Source organism: Eleginops maclovinus, chromosome 3, assembly GCF_036324505.1.
Source record: "Eleginops maclovinus isolate JMC-PN-2008 ecotype Puerto Natales chromosome 3, JC_Emac_rtc_rv5, whole genome shotgun sequence".
Lineage (NCBI taxonomy): Eukaryota > Metazoa > Chordata > Actinopteri > Perciformes > Eleginopidae > Eleginops > Eleginops maclovinus.
The window spans coordinates 8,505,908-8,531,414 of NC_086351.1; the positions used below are offsets into that span (position 1 = coordinate 8,505,908).

The window sequence follows — 25,507 nt, forward strand, 5'->3', positions numbered from 1 at the left end:
GTTTCAAGCACATATAAAATGATGTGCAACAACACTTATTACTGTCTTATTTGCATCTCATCATGGGTTTAACTGTTATAAAGGTCAATAAATATTGCAAAATGAACTTATTTGTGAAATACAGCAAGATTTACATGCACCTTTGACAGAATGAATCTATGGCCTTGCAAATGATGGCTGGGTACTGAACTTCAATACATTTAAACATCAAACTAGTTGCTTTCTTTATATAAAATGTTAAAAAAATGCATTCAAATGCCAACTTTGAATACAAATTAAGTAATTTAGCCAATAGAAATGCAGCATGCTTGTAGATATTATAATATTGGATGTTGTTGGATAAGCATTCAGGAAAAACCCTGCTTTACTCCCAGAGATGGGGCTTAGGTGTGTGTTTTTTAAGGAGTTCAAAATAAATAGATTTGTACCGCATTGTGTACTATTGTCATTTCTTTTGTTCAAATGGATTTTTATAAAATTGGTATTGAAAAATGGAAATAGTTCAGTTCAAGTCCAACTGCAGTTCATCAAATAACCAGTAAAGCGTTTGACATTGAGTCAAATCTGGATTACAGTATACTGTATATCCATGAAGTATATCATGAGTTTGGCATTATTGATTCATTGGTTTATTATTTTTTCAAAAAGCAATTAATGTAGTGTCTCAAAAAGGTAAAAAATGAACTTTGAATAGCTTTTCTTACCACACCGCAATCCTAAACCGCGGAGGTATTTACATGGCAATCTATAAACAAATACAACACAGAAATGTAGCATCTTTTTTGTTGCATTTTGCTTCATAAATATCAATTATGCAGTTATTAGAATTACTGTGAATCGATGTTCTGTCAATGGATACAAAAATTAACAGGCTGTTGGCAAGGGACGCTGCCTTGTCAACAGTTTGAGCATTATTGTGGTATTAGTGAGCATAATATGCACGTCAAGTTCATTTAAATTGTGAAACTTCAAGCCTCTAGTAAGGCGCACACACACACACACACACACACACACACACACACACACACACACACACACACACACACACACACACACACACACACACACACAAACACACTCCCAGCTGACTGGTTGTGTGGTGTAACTGCTCTCTTGTGTGTATGACAGGGGCAACGATGTGTGTGGACACTTCAGCCTTTGCTCAGGGATCTGCTGTCACATGCCATCATGAGAGCGCTGCATTCACACCAGCCACTGCTCTCTGAGGGCTCATGACACTGAGGGGGGGAGCAAACCTTGTACAGGACAACAGCGGTGCTCATGTCAGGATCAGTGTCACCACTACTGCCTCTGCAAAGTAAAAAATCTAGTATTATTTAAAAGCTTAAACATTAACATTGTTTCTGAATCCCGTTCTGAGACTGTTATGACAATTCATTGACAGGTCAAGGTAAGGAGAAAAGACACAAGACAAAAACTACAAAACGGAAGCTGCATCAGCACAGTTTTTTGGGAAATTTTGTCTATGCAAAAGGACATGGTTTCATTTTTGACATGGGCCATTTTTCGAAATAGTTTTCTACACATTTGTATTTTACTTTAAGAGGCATGTGCTGTGTGTTTAACATTATTTTCTGATGCTTTTAATGAAAGATTACTATTTTAAGTACTTCATCTCAAATGTTTATAATTGTCCTTGGCAAATGATATTCAAATCTGTTATCATAGTCTGTGTTTTAAATATATTGCACAATGGATAGTGTTAATGTTTATGAGAGATTGATTCCCCTGTGCCAGACAAGATATGGAATCAATATAAAAATGTGTTTGTCTTTTTTTAAAATAAATATGCCTTGTTTTGTTATGTCTTAAGTATTTTAAACCAATGTTTAGACTGATGAAATACATGTTTTGGACCATTTAGTAGTTAGGGTTTGACTAGTTTAGTTTTTAGGACATTTGGTTAGTGATAGGTGGTGTTTAGCTTGTAAATTGTCTGTATAATACATGAAGTCTCTAAAATGTTAGATGTGTGAATTACAGTGGGGCAAAAAAGTATTTAGTCAGCCACCAATTGTGCAAGTTCTCCCATTTAAAAAGATGAGAGAGGCCTGTAATTTTTATCATAGGTATACCTCAACTATGAGAGACAGAATGAGAAAAAAAAATCCAGGAAATCACATTGTAGGATTTTTAATGAATTAATTGGTAAATTCCTCGGTAAAATAAGTATTTGGTCACCTACAAACAAGCAAGATTTCTGGCTCTCACAGACCTGTAACTTCTTCTTTAAGAGGCTCCTCTGTCCTCCACTCGTTACCTGTATTAATGGCACCTTTTTGAACTCGTTATCAGTACAAAAGACACCTGTCCACAACCTCAAACAGTCATACTCCAAACTCCACTATGGCCAAGACCAAAGAGCTGTTAAAGGAGACCAGAGACAAAATTGGAGACCTGCACCAGGCTGGGAAAACTGAATCTGCAATAGGTAAGCAGCTTGGTGTGAAGAAATCAACTGTGGGAGCAATTATTAGAAAATGGAAGACATACAAGACCACTGCTAATCTCCCTCGATCTGGGGCTCCACGCAAGATCTCACCCCGTGGGGTCAAAATGATCACAAGAACGGTGAGCAAAAATCCCAGAACCACACGGGGGGACCTAGTGAATGCCCTGCAGAGAGCTGGGACCAAAGTAACAGAGGCTACCATCAGTAACACACTACGCCGCCAGGGACTTAAATCCTGCAGTTCCAGACGTGTCCCCCTGCTTAAGCCAGTACATGTCCAGGCCCGTCTGAAGTTTGCTAGAGGGCATTTGGATGATCCAGAAGAGGATTGGGAGAATGTCATATGGTCAGATGAAACCAAAATCGAACTTTTTGGTAAAAACTCAACTCGTCGTGTTTGGAGGAGAAAGAATGCAGAGTGGCATCCAAAGAACACCATACCTACTGTGAAGCATGGGGGTGGAAACATCATGCTTTGGGGCTGTTTTTCTGCAAAGGGACCAGGACGACTGATCCGTGTAAAGGAAAGAATGAATGGGGCCATGTATCGTGAGATTTTGAGTGAAAACCTCCTTCCATCAGCAAGGGCACTGAAGATGAAGCGTGGCTGGGTCTTTCAGCATGACAATGACCCCAAACACACCGCCAGGGCAACGAAGGAGTGGCTTCGTAAGAAGCATTTCAAGGTCCTGGAGTGGCCTAGCCAGTCTCCAGATCTCAACCCCATAGAAAATCTTTGGAGGGAGTTGAAAGTCCGTGTTGCCCAGCGACAGCCCCAAAACATCACTGCTTTAGAGGAGATCTGCATGGAGGAATGGGCCAAAATACCAGCAACAGTGTGTGGAAACCTTGTGAACACTTACAGAAAACGTTTGACCTCTGTCATTGCCAACAAAGGGTATATAACAAAGTATTGAGATGCACTTTTGTTATTGACCAAATACTTATTTTCCACAATCATTTGAAAATATATTCATTAAAAATCCTACAATGTGATTTCCTGGATTTTTTTTTCTCATTCTGTCTCTCATAGTTGAGGTATACCTATGATAACAACTACAGGCCTCTCTCATCTTTTTAAATGGGAGAACTTGCACAATTGGTGGCTGACTAAATACTTTTTTGCCCCACTGTATATATAAAGTCAAAACTTTATGTTAAGGCCCCTATACTCAAACTTCATATCGAGGTGTTTCATTTCACATATGTTCATCATATCTTGTAATTATAATTGAATACACTAAGACAGTGTGGAATTAGCAGGTTATTAACCTAGAGAGTTAATAAGAAAAAAAATCTATTAGATAAAGCAGATGGTATGTTATATTCACATCAGGCAGTTATTTTTATATTTCTTCATCGTGTGGATTTATACTCTAATGTTCTAACTTTGTCGGCAGATACTGGTGTATTTAAGTGAATACTCATTCATAAAGCCAGGCACTAAAGAGACCAGCTGCTCCCATGTGACGTCCCTCGTAGCCTCCGCTTGGATTGAGTTTAAAAAATAAAGCTTGGCTGCACGTCACTCAGTCAGTCAACCAGTGCATAGGTTGTTGGTGAAGTTGTTAGCGTAGATAATGAGCTAATTGGAGCTGGACGGATCTGCTGTGTGTGCTGGAAAATAAAAAGATCCCCAGAGACGTGAGCTCACCTCCAGTTGGGAGATGGTGGGGCGTTGTGTGTGTGCTCTCAATGGTGCAGTTGCTAATGTAGCGGAAAAGAAGACACGTGAAACAGACACATTAGCAAAGGTCAAAGGGAAAGGTTAAAGGAACAGGAAGATGACTGAGAGGAAAATATAAAGAGGATGCAGAATGATGGGGCAGAGGGCACATTTGGGACACTGGGTTGTAAACATTACAACACTTATATGTAGAATTTGACCCTTTAAAGGTCATTAAAAAGCTTACTGACAAGAAAAGTTTATGTTTGAGTGTATTTTAGAAAACTGAATACAATTTTATCTGACTTTAATTTGTATAAAATGTAGTCTTGTGTTTTTTGTTATATTTTGAACTCCACTGTAAATGTCACCTGTCCCTTGAGCACCCCTAACAGGGCTCAGGAACCCAAAGGTAGTTGACTGTAAACATGGCTGCATGAGCAGGGACCCAACAGTCTTTGGAGGAGGAATTATTATCATTAGCCCTCTGGGCTGCAGCACGTCCCCACAAGCCTCCAGGACAACGAACGTACACATGGGTGCTGTGACAGGTGCTCATTAGGGCATCAGTCTCATGCAGGTATCAGTGTGCGTCAGCTCCACGTTAATACCCAGGCTAATAATGGCTGCCAAGTGGAGCTTACGCTGAGCTAATAGCAGCGGTGAGGGACAGACAGGTGCCACCATGGGGACGTGTCGCTCTCAAAATCGGCTGTCCAGAGGCCTACGCTGTAATTAGTAGCCAGTGACAACACGGAAAAGCAGCATGCCAAGCAGGTACACAAGGGTCTTTGCAATAATAATTACCGAAACGTTTAACCCCCAGTGCTGAATATTGTATTACATAAACTAATATAAACATATGCTGGTCTCTATATAAGTTTTTTAGTAACACAGTTGCCAAAGTATAATGAAAGTATTCATATATTTGTAATATATTTGGAAATTGTCATCACTGTGTAAAGCATTATTGTGTAAATTGGTAATTCTTGTAGGATTATTATTTTTAATTGGAAAGTTTCTGAGAAATAAAAAGGCCAGAGTCTACCAATTATACATATGTCACAGTTGATATTGTTTTATATTTAAGTAACGTGTTGTTGAATTCACATGATACAAACACTGTAAACTGGGCTCTGACTTTGAACTCTGGTTGAACAAGGCACACCCTGAGAAACTTCACAGATGCTTCATTTGGCTGATGCTTCTATCTAAAGCGACTTACAATAAGTGAAAAAAACGTAGACAATCAAACTCCAAACGACAAGGAAAGTGCAGATATATTCACTTCAAGCAAGTCACACCATGTAAGTGATGGGGATTTTGTTAAAAGGCCTAAGCTAACTATTCAGTATTTTTTTTTAAATCTAAAATATGATCATATTAGAAAATTGGCAAAATAATGGCACATCACATACTGCATTATTAATATTACCGTTATTGGGGGGGCAAATGTTTTCCTTGATCCAATAGGAAAGCAGAACGGATTGATGTGATGCAACAACTTCATGTAAAGCTTTGCATTGACAAAAAACTAAGGAAGAAGGCCAAACAAATCTGGATTGGTCAACAGGGGTTGTCTTTTCTTCAGTGGGAACTGGAGTTGAGATAAAATATTATAGCTGCATGCTGACAAACATTAGCTTCAAAGGCCAGAATGTCTCTGTCAGCTGCTCTGACTCATCTCTTTCACTGGCTATTGTGGTCAGGCTCAGAAAAATACTGACCTAATCATCGAGAGACCTCCTAAATATCTAACAGCTTTTAAATGTCTGCAAACTGTTGGAAGGTTTAACACTGGCTTTGTTAGCCCCCCACATTGATAAATAATTTGAACCAAACATCATCAGAGCAATACACCCTCCAAAGGGTGACTGTGGCTGCGAAGGAGTGTGGCTGTCTTTCAACCAGAAGGTTGTGGGTTCAATCCCAGTCCGTACAGTCAACATGTTGATGTATCCTGGACAAGATACTTAATCCCTGAGCAAGTGACACTGCTCAGGTGGGAAAAGGTGAATGATGACTATAGTCCATTCATGCCCAATTGTTGAAATGAGTGAATCAGGCATAAGCTGCTGTATGTGAATGGATACAAGAAAGAGAGAGAGAGACATCCAATCAACTCATTGTTTGTTCTTTTGGGCTAAATACCTTTTTTTCCCCACTGATGAACGCAGAAATTGCAAGTGCAAATGTTTTTACAGCAATCTAGCAAAAATGAGGCCGAAGCCCATTATCCTTCCTCAAAATACAGATCAGCCCTTTTACCAAGGCACCATTTGTGTCCTCACTGATGGTCTAACATGCAATTACCACATACAATAAAACAGCACACGTTTTCATATTTCAGTGTCCCCAGTGCGTTCACGACTCGGCTCTGGGATTATTGACCTGCTGTGCTCAACTGGCTGAGTGTAGTTTTAAATATGAATGCGACACGTCTTACATTAAAATCCTCTCTGTCTTGTACTGTGGAAGTAAATGTTGTCTAAAGGACATCCAACATGTTTTAAACAAAAGTACACAGGAAATGGAAGTGACCCGGAGTGTTATTTTAAGTCTGCTTTAATCCCACAAAAGCTGTCTGAATATTATTATCTCAATTCTCCAAATTCAGACAAATAACCTGTACAAACAAGTACATCTTCCACTGTGACACAGCAATTTTAATGTAGGTCCTATTTATTTATTTAATGTATTGCTGCCATATTCGGGTATATTATGAACATCTAACTAGGGCTGCAACAAATGTTTATTTTAGTCAATTATAAGTTAAAAAAGCAATTCTTTTCAGATTATTTATCTTTGGTCTATACATTGTCAGAAAAGAGTGAAAAATGTCAGCCAAATTTCCTCAACGTCCAAGGTGTTTGTCAGTCCAAAGAGCAAAGACTTTCACTTTAATACTATGTAGAAAAAACAAAGCAGGAACGCTCCATATTTGAGATGCTGAAACAAGCATTTTCTCCAATTTCTGAATGAAAATGACTCAGACGATTGATTGATTGATTATCAAAATATTTTGCGATTATTTAACCAATTAATAATATGGGTAATCGTGGCAGCTCTACATCTACCAACCTTGGTTCAAACAGAAAAGTGTATGCAGACATTGGTTTAGGTTTTTTCCGTTAGCCTGAGACATATTTAATTGTTGGCTCTAACGCACACAGATTCAGCTGACTTACTGTATTTGACCTTTCTAGATCCAAGACCACACCCATGACACAAAGATATTCCTGATTTATGTAACTTTGTGTGCTTGGTACGTTAATACATATAGAACAAATACACTTATATCGTAGGTGCATACACAGTATTATACTGACTGATGAAAGGACGTGTTAGTTGTCAAAGCTCTCTGTTTGGAGACCTCCCAATGCGGCTGTTGCTGATACACAGTATCTAAAAGCGACCCCTAGCTGCACCGAGCCCAGGGGCTGATGGGAGTTCTCGGGGGAACCATTAGCAAGCGGATCGGCAATATGGTGCGCAGGGAGCAAGCACAATTCATGGGAGAGTGCCGAAAGAACTCACAACACTTTAACAACACCTGTCACCCCTGCGCCTAATGAGAAACACAATTAGCAATTAACAGTGCGATCTGTCAGGGCTAATACCTGCTTCCCTACACACACACACACACACACACACACACACACACACACACACACACACACACACACACACACACACACACACACACACACACACACACACACACACACACACACACACACACACACACACACACACACACACACACACACACACACACACACACACACACACACACACACACACACACACCTGGGGGGGAGGGCGTCTTCATCAGCACTTCCATGCAGGTATGAAATGAGCCCAAACAAGCGGATCAATTACGACAGGTGATGTAATGTTGTGAAACCTAAGCTGATGCTTCGGTGGCAGATTTCCTAAACAGCGTCCTCGCTGATGCTCCGCAGTGACTTTTAGGCATGAATTAAGTGTGACTTTTATTACTCAGCAGGGAACTGAACTGGACGCACTTTTTACTGGCCATACATCAAACAGCCTAGGCTATTAAACTGTGTGTGCAATGGGAAGTTTGTCATTTTACACTTTCCCGGTAGATTTGGTGCTATATTCTCCTGTAAAACAATTGCTGCCAAGGGGATTAACATAAGATGAACTGAAGAGAATATAAACAGCACAGGCAGTTAAATGCACTAAATCAGCACATTCTCTGTTTATGTCGATCCCTGTTCGCTGTTGCCTCATGGACACCAACTTCCAAAGATCGATTTTTAGACAATATCGATCCTTCTGGTATCCCTCACTGATTATCTCTGAGGGGAAAAATGCTTCTAACCACATGCAGGTTTCCATCAACCTCCTCGAGGACATAAAGAGAACTGTGATGCACAAACTGCATAACATCTGTTCATAATTAATAGTTAAGACATGCATATTGTTGTCTCGTGTAAAAGTAGCCCGTATATCTTGTTAGCATCCAAGACTTGAGCTTGTTTTTTATTGATATTACTTATGCTGCAGAGGAGAAATCTGCTAAAACTTTAATGGATCTAAACAAACTGGGAATACAATGAGGCTAGGGCTATGTCAGTGGAAGACTGGACTAAATAAATGACAGTACAATCTAAGCTACTAAAAATATAAAGCTACATAAAGTTTACTTCCAGTCCCTGTTTATAATTGTTTAATACCCTTTATATGAACAGTCTACGGCAATACCATGAGAGAAAGGTCAGAGGTCAAGTTTGGCTATTGACCACTAATCCTGAAATTGTTAGATATGTAGTAAGTTGCAAAGTGTCAATAATTGTGTAAATCTACCCTTTTCTGGATTTCAGTTTAGTCATTCTAAGTCTAATTTAATTGTCCTTGTGTTAAATATAGTTTAGGTTAAGATTTGAATTCTGATAAACTGCCACTAACACACATGCTGTTCTGCACGAACCAGCATAAACACTAGCTGTGTTCTAATTGGATTACACCAATGTGCATGTGTACATTTGTGTGTGTGTGTGTGTGTGTGTGTGTGTGTGTGTGTGTGTGTGTGTGTGTGTGTGTGTGTGTGTGTGTGTGTGTGTGTGTGTGTGTGTGTGTGTGTGTGTGTGTGTGTGTGTGATTCACATCCAGCATAGTAATTGTGTTAGCCTTGTTGGTCAGTGGGGAATTGAAGTGTTAAATCCAATTCTGAATTTGTATCTCTCGTACAGAGGAGGGGGAGATGTAGCGTGAGTACCAACCATATGTCACAGTCCCCAATTCAGAGGGATTGAATATGGATGAGAAACAACTCAGGGTCCTGGCGTCGCCACTGGTAGCAGGTTTACACTGTGACGCTGTAAGCTCATTTGTTATCAGAGAGGAAATGGAGTTGAAGAAACCAACTCTGCAAAACTGACAAAGATTTCGCTTAATGAAGATAAAACTCAGTGAGTTCGACCTTCTAGTTTTTCTTTTCAGTTTTCAGTTTAGGTTGTACCAGAAATAAGTATTACCAAGAAAAAAGTATTGTTATAACTCAGATGAATTTGGTTACAGTAACTTATTTGTTGTTCGCAATGTAGGATTATCTTCAACTAGAAAGATACCTATTGTATATTTTTTACTGAACATGTAGTTTAACTATTTTTTTACCACTTTATCAGCCAGGGAAATGATTGGATCATTGAAATAGTATGACGTGACATTTTGCCAGACTCAGGAGTTCAATATTTGACTTTCTTTCAGATGTTTTGTCATTGTTATCTAGACTTTAAATAATCTTAACTCAGGAAGGAAGCATCTCCCAATTTAAGCAAATAATATGCGTGCAAGAATGCATTATCATACAGATTGTATCGTTATTTTCTTCTGCCTTTTGTTAAAGCCAGTTCATGAACGCTTTGTCTTTCCCACAGTATGCCAGCAGACCTCTAACAATCAGCACACCTAACTCTTTGACTGACAGGTTATATCTGGGGAACTGCAGTGCAAAAACATGACAGCAATCAACACCTAGCCCCAACACCTTGTAGCTTGCAACCAAAAACAAACACAAGTCTTGTGAGTTACTTCTTCAGGTGAGACAAAAGGTGTTGATAATGCTATTGGGTTCTAATATTCACTGTTCACTTTATGTTCAGGTGTTGATTGTAAAATATATAAAGGTCAATACATATATATCTTCTACATGTTTATCAGTTTTGGTCTCTGGTAATTGCTGTGTCAACCCAAAGCCTGAATTCGTATTGATAATGGTTACAAGAGTAATTCAAAATGCACTGCCTTGCTCAAGGCCATTTATGCAATAAGAAAGGAACCTTTCCTGTTGATGGTTTCATTCTGATCTGTGAGCAGAGTGAACAAAGTCTTGCTCTAAAATGCAAATCATTCACTGATGATGCTCACTCGTGTTTGTACTTAGACAACAACATCTATATAAATATATTTCCCCTGTAACACACCCTATGTTTTATTTGTGAAATAATCTGAAATATGAATGTTTCACATACACAGTATCTAAATTGTTCTTATTGGGCTATGTCTTCTTTCCCTTTAAGGTAGTTACTATTCTCAGAAATGTTCTCTTGTTATCATTCCTGAGATATCTTTGCCATTTCGGTTGATCTATTGTCCCTCCTGGTTTTGTCAACAGCCCACAAAAAGCATCATAACTCATGAAAATGCCGGGCTAACCTTAGCGCTGTCAGCTTGTCTTGAGAAACTGCACCACTGTGCCTAATACCACCTCTTAAAAAGACAAAAACAACCCTTTGTTTCCAGTCGATTAATGTTTAAAGTAAAGTTGACGCTGCTGAAAGTAGTGTCGCCTTGGCATTTATTATCAAATGCAGTTATTCTTTTGAATTTTAATATACTAAGCAGTCCTTCTGGTGGCTTATGGAGTCAATAAATCAGTAAACAAATGTCATGTTAGGTACTCCTGTGACTCTTAATGGTTACAATAGGGCACTACTTTTGACAAAGTATTTTGCAGGAAAAATGACAAGAACCTAAGCATTAAGTTAAAACAAACCATTAGTGTTGACATACAACAGCCTGCTTCTACCAATGGTATACAACAGCTTTTTATAAAATGTATCTAATAAACTGTATAAAAGAAAAGGATGGAATAAAAAATCAAAACCACTGTAAAGCAACAAGCAACAACTCCTGAATGTCATAAGGTGTCTAACTGATACAATCCCTGCTGCTCCGGCTACATCTGCATGTTTTGAATCTAGATACGTTACTTAGGGCCATTATTGACTAATTGTAATTTAAAAAAAGGTTCAAAAGTCTTCACAAATAAGAGGTTCCACCAGTACACCTGCACCTAAACCGTGTAGCAGGGGCGCTGCGCCCTCGTAGCCTACTTTCGGCATGAGCCCCCATTCCAACATGACAATTTATTTAAGTGATGCCAAAGAACAATATTTCTGTTCATCAAAAACTGTAAAATGACTCCAAAAATATGAAAATCAAAAAGTGTCAAATTAACCGCCAGACGGCAAAGACAGATTTGTTTTTACGGAGCTCCGACGTCACGTTGTTGTTTACGTCAGTGGCCCCATCTTGTATACTGGCGTCATGCTCTCGCGAAAATTGATATATCTTGTATACAAGATCAGCGCCCTAATAATATATTTTTCTAGAAAAACCCCTGACCTGCGTGGTAGTGAAAGTCAGTAAGGAATTACGCACGATGATGTTGTATTAGATTAAAGTATAGAACAAACAACGCGGCCTATTGCAGACTTGATCACATTTCACTCAGTGGTTTGTACAGGACCAAACACACAAGTGCACATACACAGACTGCTTCTTTTCCACTATGACCAAAGAGAGTGAGCAAAGTTTGCTTTTGTAATTGCCTTGCTCTTGCAGACTGTTTGACAGGCAAACAGTGGTGTGGTCTGGCTCTCCAGAAACTCTAACAAGCAGAGATTAACCAGAAACAAGGCCCAGTCGAACTGCAAATTCTACGTCAAGAGCAAAGCACAAGTAAAAACCTTTCTAATGTTCTGTTACGAGAGATACAATATAGGGGATGCAGAGAAAAATGACCAACTGAGCAATGGAGATGAGTCAATTTCAAACAAAAATGTTGCTATTTTCACTGTGTTTCAAGACTCATCACTATCCATTACAAACTACTTCAAATTCTGATGTAATCCTTCACATGTGGGAAAAGAGAAACAGGTGAGAAACACATTGTGCTCTCTGTTGAAGCCCTATTATATAACCCACGAAGTTAAGTCAAGTTGATTCTTCATAAGCAAATATTGGTTTAGGCAAGATCAACCTTTCTGATCAGCAAATATTAGCCGAAGATTGGTCATTTCAGAGAGATGCCCGGCTTCACACCTGGGAGCTGCCCAGTGCAGCCACAGCCTCTTCTGCTGGCTGCTCAGCAGCTCAGCGGAAGTGATTGGAGCCTTGAGCTTTCGAGTAAGTGCCTTGATCAATGGCACGTGTGGGATAATTGCTGAGAGCGGAGGGTTGCTCATTTACTTTGCCTGCTCTGATCTGCGCTACTGGTCAAGGGATCTGAACCAGCAAGCTACAGATCACACATATTTTTGGGGTATTTGAGTGTAAAGGGGTTGCAGTGAGTTCTTTGAAATGGCCTACAGGACATAACGTTGCTAGTGCTCAGGGGATATGTCTTCTTAACGGCCTTGGTATAGATTCTTTTTACTGCTCAACTTGGAGAGATGGATTGTGCTTGTTCTTAAACCTTATAAGATTGATGAGTCTCCCCTATTGCAAGAAATAACAGCTCTTAATTTTTCCCAGTCATTTAAATTAAGTAAAACGTTTAATACTGAAAGCAGTCTTTAGAGGCAAACAGCGCTCCACATCATCTTCCAGAGATCCACATTTTCCACTAGCAGGACCTTTGTGAAAGCAAAATGTTTTAAAGTTATTTGGGGACCTCAGAAACATGTTTGGTCTGTCATGGTTGTTCAATTCTGTTTCAGAGTGACAGAGCAGCATTATCCCCCTAATTTTCTACTAAAAAAACACCTCACTACGTTCATTTTCAACCGACAATCTTCAGCAGGACGGCAATGTGATTCATGGCAAACAGTTTGGCCACCATAAAACTAACCACACTACTGCAAAATCTTTTTCCATATTTCATCCAACCCTGTTAAGAAAAAGATCAACGTATTAGCAAATATATACATCATAGATATGTCCTCTTTTTCTAAAACTACTAATACAAACTTGTGAGAACTAAGAGTAGCCTATTTATAAAGGCTTGTGCCAAAGTTCCCCACAGTGATGACAAGAAAGATAACTACAGTATAGCAGGAAGCTCAGTGTGTCAGTTCCTCTTCACCGTCATTATCTCTCATCTCTTGGCAAACTTAGATCATATTTATCAAGTCTGCAGCAGCTTTATAGCATCAACACTCGTCTCTGCCCTGCTCCCCTTCAACTCTCTCATCTCTCCCCCCCCCCCTTGTCTCTTTCCAGCCTCTCTCCTCTTCTTCCTGCCCTAAGAGAGGAGACACGGCCATAAATCTCAGAGTAGCTAATGAACTGCATTTAACAATAAAATGCACTGGAAATGGAACACTTCATTTACAAGAAGATCAATGGCAGTGACAAACACCCTTCTCGCAGCGACTAGTTAGCGGGATGATGTTCCGCAGGCAATCTAATCAATCACAGCACACCGACGCTGAGATCAATCAAAGAAGGAAAAGGAAGGAGAAATACTTGAAGCTTTTCTCTTTATACTGTATTTATAGTCTTTATTTAAATAGGCCTACTCATCACTCACTGTAAAGTCCACCTTCTTGTCCTCTTATTTCTTGCACTCTACAGATATTCTCTCTTTCTTCTTTATATCTTATTTTGTTTCTCCCTTTTTTTCTCCCTCTAACCCTCGGAGCACTAGGGAAGGCAGTTGAGAGGCAAGAGGAGGAGAGTGAGTGATAACCATCCGGGGAGTCAAGTGCTCCATCATCGCCATCCCCATCTGCGACCCGACAAGTTCATAATGCCAGGCATCTGCTTTCATTTATAAAGGCCTCACTTAGCCCTCACACACACTCACAGTCTCTCCAGCTCTTTTGCTACGCCCTCCCTCCTCCTCTTGCTTTTTCTCTCGTCACTCTTTTGCTCCCCATCTATCCGGCTGGCTGAGAGGGAGAGCGCCTCTTGTCCCCTGCCTCACCTAATCCTCCTCATCTCCTCCTCTTCTTATGCTCAAGCCCTCTCAAGTTTTTTCCCCATTTGTCCTCCACAGTTGCGCCCATTTCTTTCCCTCTGGTTCTCCATCTTCCCCTCTCACCAGCCTCCCACTCAAGTGCTAGAAACTATGAAGTAGCATAGTTAACAGTGAGTAAGAGTCCTGTTTTACACATTTTCATTTCCCTTTAATAGGATACACAATATTCCATGTGAAATCTGCCCAAAGTTAAGGAATATTAAAGACAACTTTGAAACGATTTAAATGAAAATGTTATATATTCACAGATACAACTGGGAATTTCAACCTTTTCGCCATTAAAATAATAAACGTATGTTTTATAGTTTCTCCAAAATGTGAAGAAAGCTTGTTATTGGGTCAAGATGCTTCAGAATATGTCTGTTTGTAGAGAGACAATATAGGCAACATGTTAATGAACTTTTTATGTGTAGTAGATGAAATATTTATTCAATAAGTCAATCCACAAAATATCCATTTGACAACAACTTATGTAAATCAATAATTTATTGATAATCAATCATTTGCTTTTACATGTTTTAGTTTTTTTTTTAATGTGTATATATCTGGGTGCTGTTGTTCAAGACATCAGAGGATGTGTGTATGAGCCCTGAGGCTCAAGATGAACAATTTCCACTTTCATACTTCTTAATCCACAGGACAAATGATAATGAATCAAAAATGTGACTTTTTTTAAAGCATATTTTTTACTTTTCTGCACAGTGACGACTACTCAACTCCTTTTTCTGTAAGCTGTCAATCAACAGCATTCAGTGCACAAAGCATGCAGTCATTGCAGCAGTCTGAGTCAAGAGATGGCTTTTGAACTGCACACAGGATTTTCAATAGATGAATCATATGGTGCAAATGTCAGTTTAAGTGGAAGAATACTCACTATCTCCTAAAACTGTATTCTGCAAAATGAAAGTTTGACAGGGGAGACATTTGCCACCATTAGGTGGTGCACTTCTCTCACTTTACATAAGAGAGGCCTCAGAAGAAGATAGAAAAGAAAGAGAGAGAGAAGAGAAACTCTTGCTCTGCCCATTATGAAGTAAATTTTCTGAAATGGGTTTTTATCATGAAAAATAAAATGCAACATCTGTTGTAAATATATTTGGATACATTAGTGTGTCCTCTGAGGGCTGCATGGAAATCACAGGCAGTTTATTTGTGTATGTGTGTGTGTTCACATGAGCGCATGCACTCATTTGTGTGTGCGTGCATGCTTGCTTTATTTATGCAGTGAAATAGCCACACACAGTGTTGAGCAGAAGACAGAGCGGAGCATTGGACTGAAGAGTGGACTTCTCCTTTCCAGAAGGCTTTTGTTAAAAACCTCATGAAGTACCTTTGATGGAGTACTTCAGCACTAAATCTCTGTCTGAAAAAGAGAAAAGAGGCAACTGCAGCAATAAGGGAGTCGGACTGGTAATGTAACAGAGCAAAAGCTGAGAAAATGTGGCATATTAAAATACCAACATTTAAATATCACAAAAATGTAAATATACTTAGCTTCACTTATTTACTAAAAAATACTATATAAAGTAAAAGAATTGATTCAGAATGACATTAATTCTGTTCACTAGTGATGGATTCTCTTTATTATCTGACATGTTATAGCTTTAAGAATTATTAAATCATTTATGAAAATAATTGGCATCTTAAATGTTGCAGCTCTACAAATAATGGATTTTTAGTGGAGCCATTACTTTTCAAATGTCCATCAAGACACATTGGAACAGATAATCTAATAAAACAACAACAAAGTAATGAAACTTTGGTACAACGTGTGCAGGATATTGTTGCAAAGCAATTGTATTCATGAGTGAGTAAATCAATCAAGCCTGATTTGAACACAGTACTGACAAAGTTTAAGGTATCCATCTTTATCATCATGTCTGTATGTTTCACTTTAACTGATCATATACTGTATCACCAAACTTTATAGAAGTTTTTGTATCTTTCACTGTCTCTGCTGCTGCCATTTACCGGGGGCTAGGCGTCCTTGTTACAGTGTTGTTGACATCTGACAGTTCCCTCCCCCCGTGCGACTGTCTCCCCCCAGCTGGCTGCCTCTAACGCTAATGGCTGCCCTCAGTAGGAGCCGCCGGGTTGCGGGTGCCTTTGCCGTCATCATTAAGCACCATTGGTTTAATGAACGCGGCATTTAGGAGTGCTTGGACCTTCATGCTTCACCGCCTCATTAAGTGGAAAGCAAACTAATATGGGGAGCAACCTAGAGCTCACCTCTAGAGATGAGAGAGAGAGAGGGGGACACACAGACACTCGGTCTTGGCGTCTTTTGGATGCCTTTGATGGAAAGGGCTTGCACCAAGTTGTTTAAGATAAGAGAACAGTGCTCGTTTCAGCCTTGACAAGCAGTAGCAGTTACAGCAGCAGCTCTAGCAGCAGTCTCTACAGTTTTAACAGTGGTGATAGCAGTAGTAACAAAATCATTGGTAGAAATTCCAATGGTATTGTATTGGTGAGTATTAGTGGTAATTTAAAAGTTTTAGGGAGGAGTGAAAATTGAATCCCGATAAGCACTAAAACGTCGGTTGTTTGATAAAATAAATCACCAAATATTTAAATCCGAATAACCGAAAACTTGTTTAAGGTTTCCTGATATACAACCTCACAACCAATCACAAAAAAAAAGCATCTTCCATGGCCAAGACACGGAGCTATTCTAGTCTAACGATGCTAATCTAAATAGCAATATCCTGAATAAGCTAAGGTTTTAAAATATAAAAATATAAATCTGCAAAGTGCCAGCCTACACACAACACGTTGAAATCCATACACAGCCCCCTGATTTTAGTCATGACCCAGTTTCAGTCTGAAGTCTTCTGCTTTCGGAGAAGCTGTGATGAGGGAGACTTCTCAACCTGCCGCCCACTCCCTCAGGTAGCAGTGCCAAAATCTGCCCACACCTCGCCATCCATACTGCCATTTTGTGTCCATCCACACATCCCCTCATGCCCCTCCTCTTCCTTCCTCATCTCGTCCCCCCGTCAAAGGGCCTGGGTAGAGATAATTCCCTCTCTGCACAGGAACAATTAAGGGCTCGGCTCAGGGCTTTATGGTCAGAGGAGCAGATGCTTTTTGCCGTTTCTGGGTCCATAACTGTCTGAAATGACAACGTGGGGGGTAGAAGAGCGACCTGGGCTCCTCCTCCTGATTCTACGCGAGAACCATAATTCTTTCTCGCCTATTCAGCATATATCACACACGTCTGTAAGACAACTATAAACAGATAACGTCACAGAGTATTTGATGTCCGTGTGACAGATTGGAGTTGCAGTCAGGCCATAAACATTTCTTGCAAGCAGATGCTGAAGAGGCTCAAATAATTAGGTTGTTTTAGATAACCTGAGTTTGCTGAACCTAAGAATGAGGGACAAAAAACTAAAGTTCAACAGGTAACAAAGTGGGGAAACTAAATCCAATTCAGAAGTTTAATATCCAAAAGTTTGGTTTTAGCCGGAACTTAACTTAACTTGTATTCAGCTCACAAGTAACGGCATCTGAAAATGAGGTAACACGCACTGCTATTAACAGGCTAAAGATATGTAGTGTCCCGTCAATTGTGCTAGTCATGTTTGTGATTGTCATGTTCTTGTTTCATGTTAGTTTAGTTATTCATGTTCATCCACTTCCTGTTTTATTTTGTACCTACCTAACCTCCCATTTCAGGCCCCTTTACTTCCTGCCTTTGTGTCTCCTCCGATCATCGTCAGCGTCTGCCCCGCCCCTGATTGTTTCCACCTGTGCCCACTTACCTCATGTATAAATTGTTGATAGTTGATAGTTTGTCTTGTTTGTCCGCATGAAGCCAAGTGTACCAAGCTCTCTTGTTATAGAAATTAGTTTTTCTTGTAGACTATAGACTCAGTTTGTTCCCCTCCATGTAAGTGCTTTTCTTTAGACCTTTTTTGTATCCTCTGATATAGTGATTTTTTCAGTAAATATTATTTTTCTTTACCAACATTTTGCCTCTGGGTTGTGCATTTGAGTCCTCATACTGTGTGTCAAGGTTCATAGCAAGATAACCCTTCTTAAAAACTGATCATATATTCTACAGCTTAAAAGTGTACCGTGGAGTTTCCTTGTCTATAAACACATGTCATTTTTACAGGTGTTACTCATTGTGATGATCCTTGAGCTATAACAAATGTGCAGAATGCATTTCCCTTTACATAAAACGTGTACATGGAACATTGCTGCAGGGCTTACGAGAATTTGAAATAATTTAAACTGGTAGTCATGACTGAAAGCTGTAGCATTGTTTTATTATTCAGAAGAATTCAGTGATTTTGTTCTGATTATCTTTGAAGAGATGAAAGAAGACAAATCTGAATAAAGGGAACAATGATCATTCGTTAGCATCCAATAAACATGTCCTATGATCAGTGTTACCCATTAGGAGCCTCAGGGAAGCTGTTGATGTTTCATAGTTCAGTTATGAGGAGATATTCAAATGTTATCATCCAATGCTGTGGTAGATATTGATAAGCTTGGAATATGGACAGGAAAGTATGTTTAGAACAGAGACTGGTGAGGGTCGAGCATCTGTGCCTAAATGTGCATGCGAATGAGTATGTTTGCATGCATGTAAGCTACATGTAGAAGTATGACAGAGGGAGAGAGTGCTGTAGAAAGAGGACGAACTGTGAAAAAGAGAACTGAATGAGTGGGAAGTGGGGAGTGAAAAAATAGCTTGGTCTTTGGCAGTGTCATATAAAGTGTTGATAAGCGATACTGAGGGAGGTGTGAATGGTGTTAACAGGGTGCCCTAGAGAGGATAATTGCTTAAATGGAAAGTCTAGTCATTATGGAGACCCTTGGAGTGATTAGAGAAAACATTGAAATGTTAATATAGAACAAGTGATTCTGTGAACCTTGTCTAACTTTCCCAAAAAATACTTTCAAGACTGCTCTTTAGTAAAAAAGGAATTTCACAAGTAGTAAGTAAGTGATACGAATATTTCCCCACAATCCCCTTTATTATCAAGGTGATTTTAAGTGACTGCGCTCTTACAATAAACTGGTTATTAGTCAAGTACAGCCCAAAGGTGCAAATCACATGCCTGTGACTATTCATTTCTCTAATCAATGCTTTCCGACAGACGTGGGTGAGAAAAGATCTAGTGCACGCCGCCCCATGTTTGAGTTAGTTTGGGAACAGAGCCATAGACGACTGTGGTGCTTATAAACTCGAGGGGATGCACCTATTTCTTCCCATTAGGTGAAACTAATATAAAATAGTGAGATCATAGTTCACTGCCATGATCACTCATGCAGGATACATTTAACCTTATTGACTCCCTTTGCTCATCTATGATTACTCCTTCCTACTCCTACTGATGATCTCTGTCTCTGTACCTCTCTGTCTGCTCATTATTTTTCAGATGGAGGTCAAGGAAAGACATCGTCATTAGGACTTGCCAGAAAAGTTGGATCACTCTCATTGACTGTTTTGGCAGAGGGATCCCAGACATCTGAACTAGCCCACTAATGCTACAGATGTCCTATTGATTGACTCGCTGTCGGAATCAATAAAGATAGTTTTTCAAAATGCCTGGGCTTTCGCTGAGCCGTTAAGGTTGCTCCTGGATAAACAGGGAGATTTATAGGCTGAACAGCAGAGAGGATTGCTGAATGGTAAATCAGAGCCCACAGGACTTAATAAAGAAGTGCTCGAGGAGTGCTCATTATATTTTGAAGGTCTGATATCTGACTACAGAACCAGTGTGATTTCATACAATTTCTCTATTTTGAAATATTTTTTAGCTCATTAAGTAACATTTGCACACACATTTCTATCCAATAAAGCTCTTCGATATGACTCGCTCTACAATACTTTCCACTACATTTAAAGACAAAGCAGCAAACTGGTTCACAAAGTTACAACTAACACTACTGTACAAAAACTGCTGACAAAGCAACGGCCTAGCCCACAAAGGGTTAACCCCAAACACTCATTGTTCAGACTCAGTGGGGCATGTGGCCTCATTCAGCTCCCTGAAATGCCCCCACAACTACTCACAGCCAAGGTCCCCACGTCACTGTATTCATTAATTATAAACTTCATTTTTCACCGCAAAACTGTAAACAAGATGGGGAGATGGGGAGCTGGAGAGCGATTAGTGAGGTAAAGAAGGCTGAGGGACTGAGAGAGTAAGAAGAGACGAATAAAACGTCGAAGCATGAGGCAAAAGAAAGGGGAAGAAGGTGAATTAGAGTGCTTAGGGGCAGAAGGGAGGACCAAACATTGGGGACAAGGCAGGGAAGGAGACACAGTTTTGCAGGGTTTGTATTTTTCTTTTTAACCAGGCGGCGGATGTTGCAGACGCATCCCAGTGCCTGTTCCCCTCCTAATTATTCCAATTATCATGGCACACTATGAAAACGTGATTAATAACACAGAAGATATTGTTGTGGCAATTAGCCATATGGTGGTGGGACTCTGCTCTGTCACGATTTTGCCATTAGCATCTACTTATGTTTGTCAGAGGCGTGCAGCCATGACAAGCTCAAGTTCTGCTCACCTTGCACTCCCCGCTGAGAGGCACTCGCTGAGGGTGGGGGGAGACGGTATTCCTCCTGGCTTCTCGCCTGATTGAATTTTTTATGCGGCATCCGGTCGGACTGGGGACAAAATGTCAACCGGCGTCTGGGACGGCCCATCAAACTCTGTAGCTCCTGGGAAAGGGAAGGGGAGGGGAGGGAGGAGGCACGAGACAAGAATTATTCGTTCTTGCTTTTTATTCATACACAAACAAAATGTAATAATGCATATATTAACAATCACTCTTTCTCTCTGTTCTTTCTGCTAATAAAACTAAAATAAAAATGAACACATTAACAGAGTGACATCAAACACACACTAGGTCAGAGCCAGTCAAATGAGTGGAGTTGAGTCGGTCTCCACGGTAAGCAGTTTTTACAACAAGGGCCCCCTTGTTAAGACCTGTTGGTATTCTCCAGATGGCAATAAAAATGCATGAGGTCTGCTGGAAGCGTGGAAAAGAGCTCAGCCACTTAAGCAGGAAAAACAAAACCTCAGAGAAAAAAACAAAACAGGTAGAGTGTGTCTCCAAGCTGATACCCCGAGGACCCAGGAGAGCTTCAGAAGAGTGCAGCACCACTACGGCTGCTGGTGTGCACTTCCGAGAACTGAGGATGTGCATCTTGTTAACCATCTTATCAACTTAAGATAAGTTAACTTAAGTCAGTTTAAGATCTTGTTATGCCACACAAGCTGGCATTTGACTGTCAAGAGCAATGCTCTGTGGACGTTTGAATATCATTTCAAAGAAGCAAAAGCGAAAATGACACAGGGTGCAGTGTTACGAACTTCGAAAAGAAATAAATGAGATTTGCATCTAAATTAATTTGCCTCTGTCTGGAGAAAGTAACACATAATTTAAAAACAAAATGAGTGACACTTAAATATTAGAGATGAATACTGACAATATGATTTTGCTGAACAATCCCCAATCTTCCAGAGTACAAGTACATTTTTCTAAATGCTGTTATGTCTGTTTGCATATTCAATATACATAAAGCTTGGTGTAATAAATCAGGTGTGAAATTCAAGGGCAAACATTGCCCAATATTAAGAAACTACTACAGTACCTTAGCATATTTTTTCTATACAACTTGGCCTACACTTTTCCAATTTAAAAAGAAAATGCTACAACGTGTTTTTCAATTACTTACACAACATTAAAGAATGTCAAATGTCTGTGTACTGTACAATATAAGGTAATATTAATAACAATTAATAATCGTTAATAATGCTGCACTAAATCAGCTTTGTCACCAGTTTAGTTAACTTTCTAAATGTTTGACTTGCTGTAAAATACACAACAAAATAGCAGGAAAAAAAATTGGAAATAGTTGTTTCAATGTTTCTTTTTTGGGAAAGACATCACAACAGTAAGTGGACATTCCTCTGTTCATAATTGAATTCATGTGGCATTAAAACTTTCCCAAAACGACAGATACACAACATTGAAAGCTCTGTCTGAAATGCAATATATTACTATATCACATTTTGGTATTGCATGTGTGACCCATAATCTAATCAGCACAACCTCACAACTACCTCTTCCCTAAAGAATAACCAACAGAAAGAATAAAGGGAAGAGGAAGGAGTGCCTGACAGCAGCATGGATGGCCACATTATCTCAGGGCCTTAATACGGGCTGAGGAGTGCAGCTGAAGAGGAGGGATATGGGACTTTTCATAGCCATAATTAAAACAGCAAGATAGATTCGGTAATTGAATGAAAAATCAGGATCTGAGCAACATCTGTGCCAGCCACATAAATCATTTCAACGAGAGGCTTGAAACGCCATAAAACCCGTGTGACTAGGAGTCAGAGAGCCTGTCAAATGCTTCTCAGGGCGGCACGGATGACAAAATAACAGACATTGGACCTGCCACTTCAATTCACTATTTTAAATAAACTGGTGTGATAAAAAAAAAAGCTGAGCACATGACAGGAATGTCACTATCCAAGGCTGCAAGACATGAATGACACGACACAATACAAACATGCGTGTTGTTTTTGTTTAATTTTGAACTTTAAGGAGAAATTTGTAGTAAATGTTGTTGTACTTGTTCAAACAGAAATAGTGAAGGGCAAAACCTCACAAATACACCAAACCCTGAGGTAACAACACAGATGATGAACTGTGAGACTTCCTGTCCAATGAATGGCAGGGTGTTTGAATTCTTCTCAGTATAAACCGGGTCTTGTGCGCTGCTTTTGCTAAAAACCACATCAGAAATAAACAAAAAGGTCACTGCGTTGTCTGCATTATTTCCTGATTGGCAGGTGCAACAAAACATCAACGATAACAACAAAAACCACCAACTGTCAACTGTGAATTTAAAATCCGAGCAGAAAAAACTTTCAAACTAGTGCACTGAGCCATCACAAGGCAATATGGCTATCTTTTCTATTTCGTTTTCCAAGTTTTCATTCAAGCCTAAATATGCTTGAGTGTTACAACCATACATTCAGTATGATGTTCTTCTCTTCTCGATGTACATTTTTCATAATAACGGCTATTATAACAAAATCATTACTACATTACTACATTACTACATAAAAGATGACTATTGTTATCCTGACTTGTGTAACCATATGTAGTGATAGTTATAGAAGCAAACAGTTACATTAGTACCAGCCACAGTGCCAATAACAGCCAATTATAAACCATTTAAAGAACTTCTCAAGTATATGGCAGACTGAGTATTAGCGTACACCCAGCATTAGTATTTCGTTCAGCATTCGTTTCATATTGCATTATTGTATATTGGGAGGTGCTTCCACTAACTTCAGCAATACTAATGTATACTAATTATTAAGGTAGCTGTATGAAGCAGCAAATTTCAATAAAACCACAGATTATGTAACAGCCTCTAATAAACTTAAAATGAATCAACACCTCTCTAAAACAGCATCAGCAAAAAACACTTTGTGAACAACATACAGGTTTGGCGAGGCGATTTTTATTAGACTATATTAACATTTGACAGCCAGGTGAACATTATCATCTGATTAACATAAGCTGACACTAGGAGAGACTTTGCATTTTCTGAAGTTGTTCTTTGATTTAATAAATACAATGTTCAGTTAACATACCTCAAGTCTGTCTAGCAGCTCATCCATCCATCAGGTAACTTAGCTAGCACTTTCCCAAACAGTTGCAGCTTGCCTCTCAAGTCTCAGCTCAAATCCATGCAAATGCAATGAAAGTTGTGAAGGTTTCATCCCGATGTTTTATCTCTTGATTCCAGGTCAAAACATTAATGGTAGCACGCTAAATATAAAGGGAGCGGTTGATAAAATGTGCAGGTGCAATGATGTGTACCTCAGCTGGTGTTCAGAGATAAATGTCTCCACTTCTTAGTGAAGATACACAAATTCACAATATCGATGTCAGGAGCGTTGTGAACGGTTGCCAAGCTTCTGCTGGTTTTTTCCGTCCGCCATCTTTGTTTGCGAAATTAACCCCCACTCCTGGTATGGAGATCCCTATGGGTGACCAAAGAAAAAGGATGCAGCCTATTGAAATGTTTTTATGAATAAGAATTAGAATAATTGCTTTGAGCAAGTCTGATGCATCTATGTTTTTATTTTGTATCTACTTGGACTGGTTAAAAAGTAGTACAATATTAAGAACTGCATACTGTGTATAGTTATTGAAACTAACTGTTTTAAAAACTCAGTGTTGTAGTGTTTACTGATAGGATTCAATTTGAATACAAACTGATGCTTTCTTTTAACCTGATGCTTGCTTGGGGGATGTGTAAACACAAGTCACAGATGTTATTTCCAGGCCCAAATTAATATTCCAGTTCAGCCCGGTTCCCACAAGCCTGCAGATTTTAATATGTGGAAACCGATTGTCCAAGGACCACACGTAACATTAATAGTAGACCATAATGTGCTTTATTTTAATTCCAACATGCATTTCATCAAGCTGCTAAAGATGTCACTTTTTTTTAGATGGCGGATATCTGATTTTGGTGTCTCTTTGATCCTAAATCTGTGGCTGACTCAGTTAAATCTGAGAACCTCCTACCTAGGCTATTCTAATGTTCTTTGGAATAGTTTTGGCTTTCATACATATCCTGTTTCTCATCATGCTGTCCCACCTGGCTACAAAGACAAATCCAAAACCAGAGTTTCCTAAAGTTAAACAATTAAATGTATGATCTAAAGTGGGTGAAAACCCACTCAGCCTGGTGTTGTAGCAGTGGGTGGCTTCAAATGCATTCCCTTGACGTTTTGGAGACGATTTTACCTGAGACAAAGTGCAGCCTTCATTAATAAAATAGTCCTTACCGCCCAGAGCAACGTAAGACTCATTGAAAGTCCTCCGTCGACTTAACAGGGACACTGTATTCACTGAGATATAAGAGGACTATACAGGGAAACTGGGATTTAGATTCTCATATTAAGGGTTATACCACATAAATGTTCTAAAAAAAAAAAGCATTACACCTACTCTAACAAATTGTGTCATTTTGAGTTAATGAATGCTGCATGTGTCTGTTCCTCTCAAACTTTCCTCAGAGTTTAACACCCCCCAACATATTTGTGCAGATATAATGCCGCTCTTTCTGA

General features: G+C 39.4%; 1 long non-coding RNA gene across 1 annotated transcript in view; it reads right to left on the bottom strand.

The window, feature by feature from the left end:
* Nucleotides 1-1,083: 1,083 nt before the first annotated feature.
* LOC134861410 (uncharacterized) overlaps nucleotides 1,084-25,507 on the bottom strand; it is a 54,728-nt gene continuing 30,304 nt past the window's right edge. Inside the window, exons 3-4 of the long non-coding RNA XR_010165407.1 lie at nucleotides 20,910-21,063; nucleotides 1,084-1,311 (exon numbers count right to left, since the gene is read on the bottom strand). This is a non-coding gene — a long non-coding RNA (uncharacterized LOC134861410). The remainder of the gene's footprint in view (nucleotides 1,312-20,909; nucleotides 21,064-25,507) is intronic.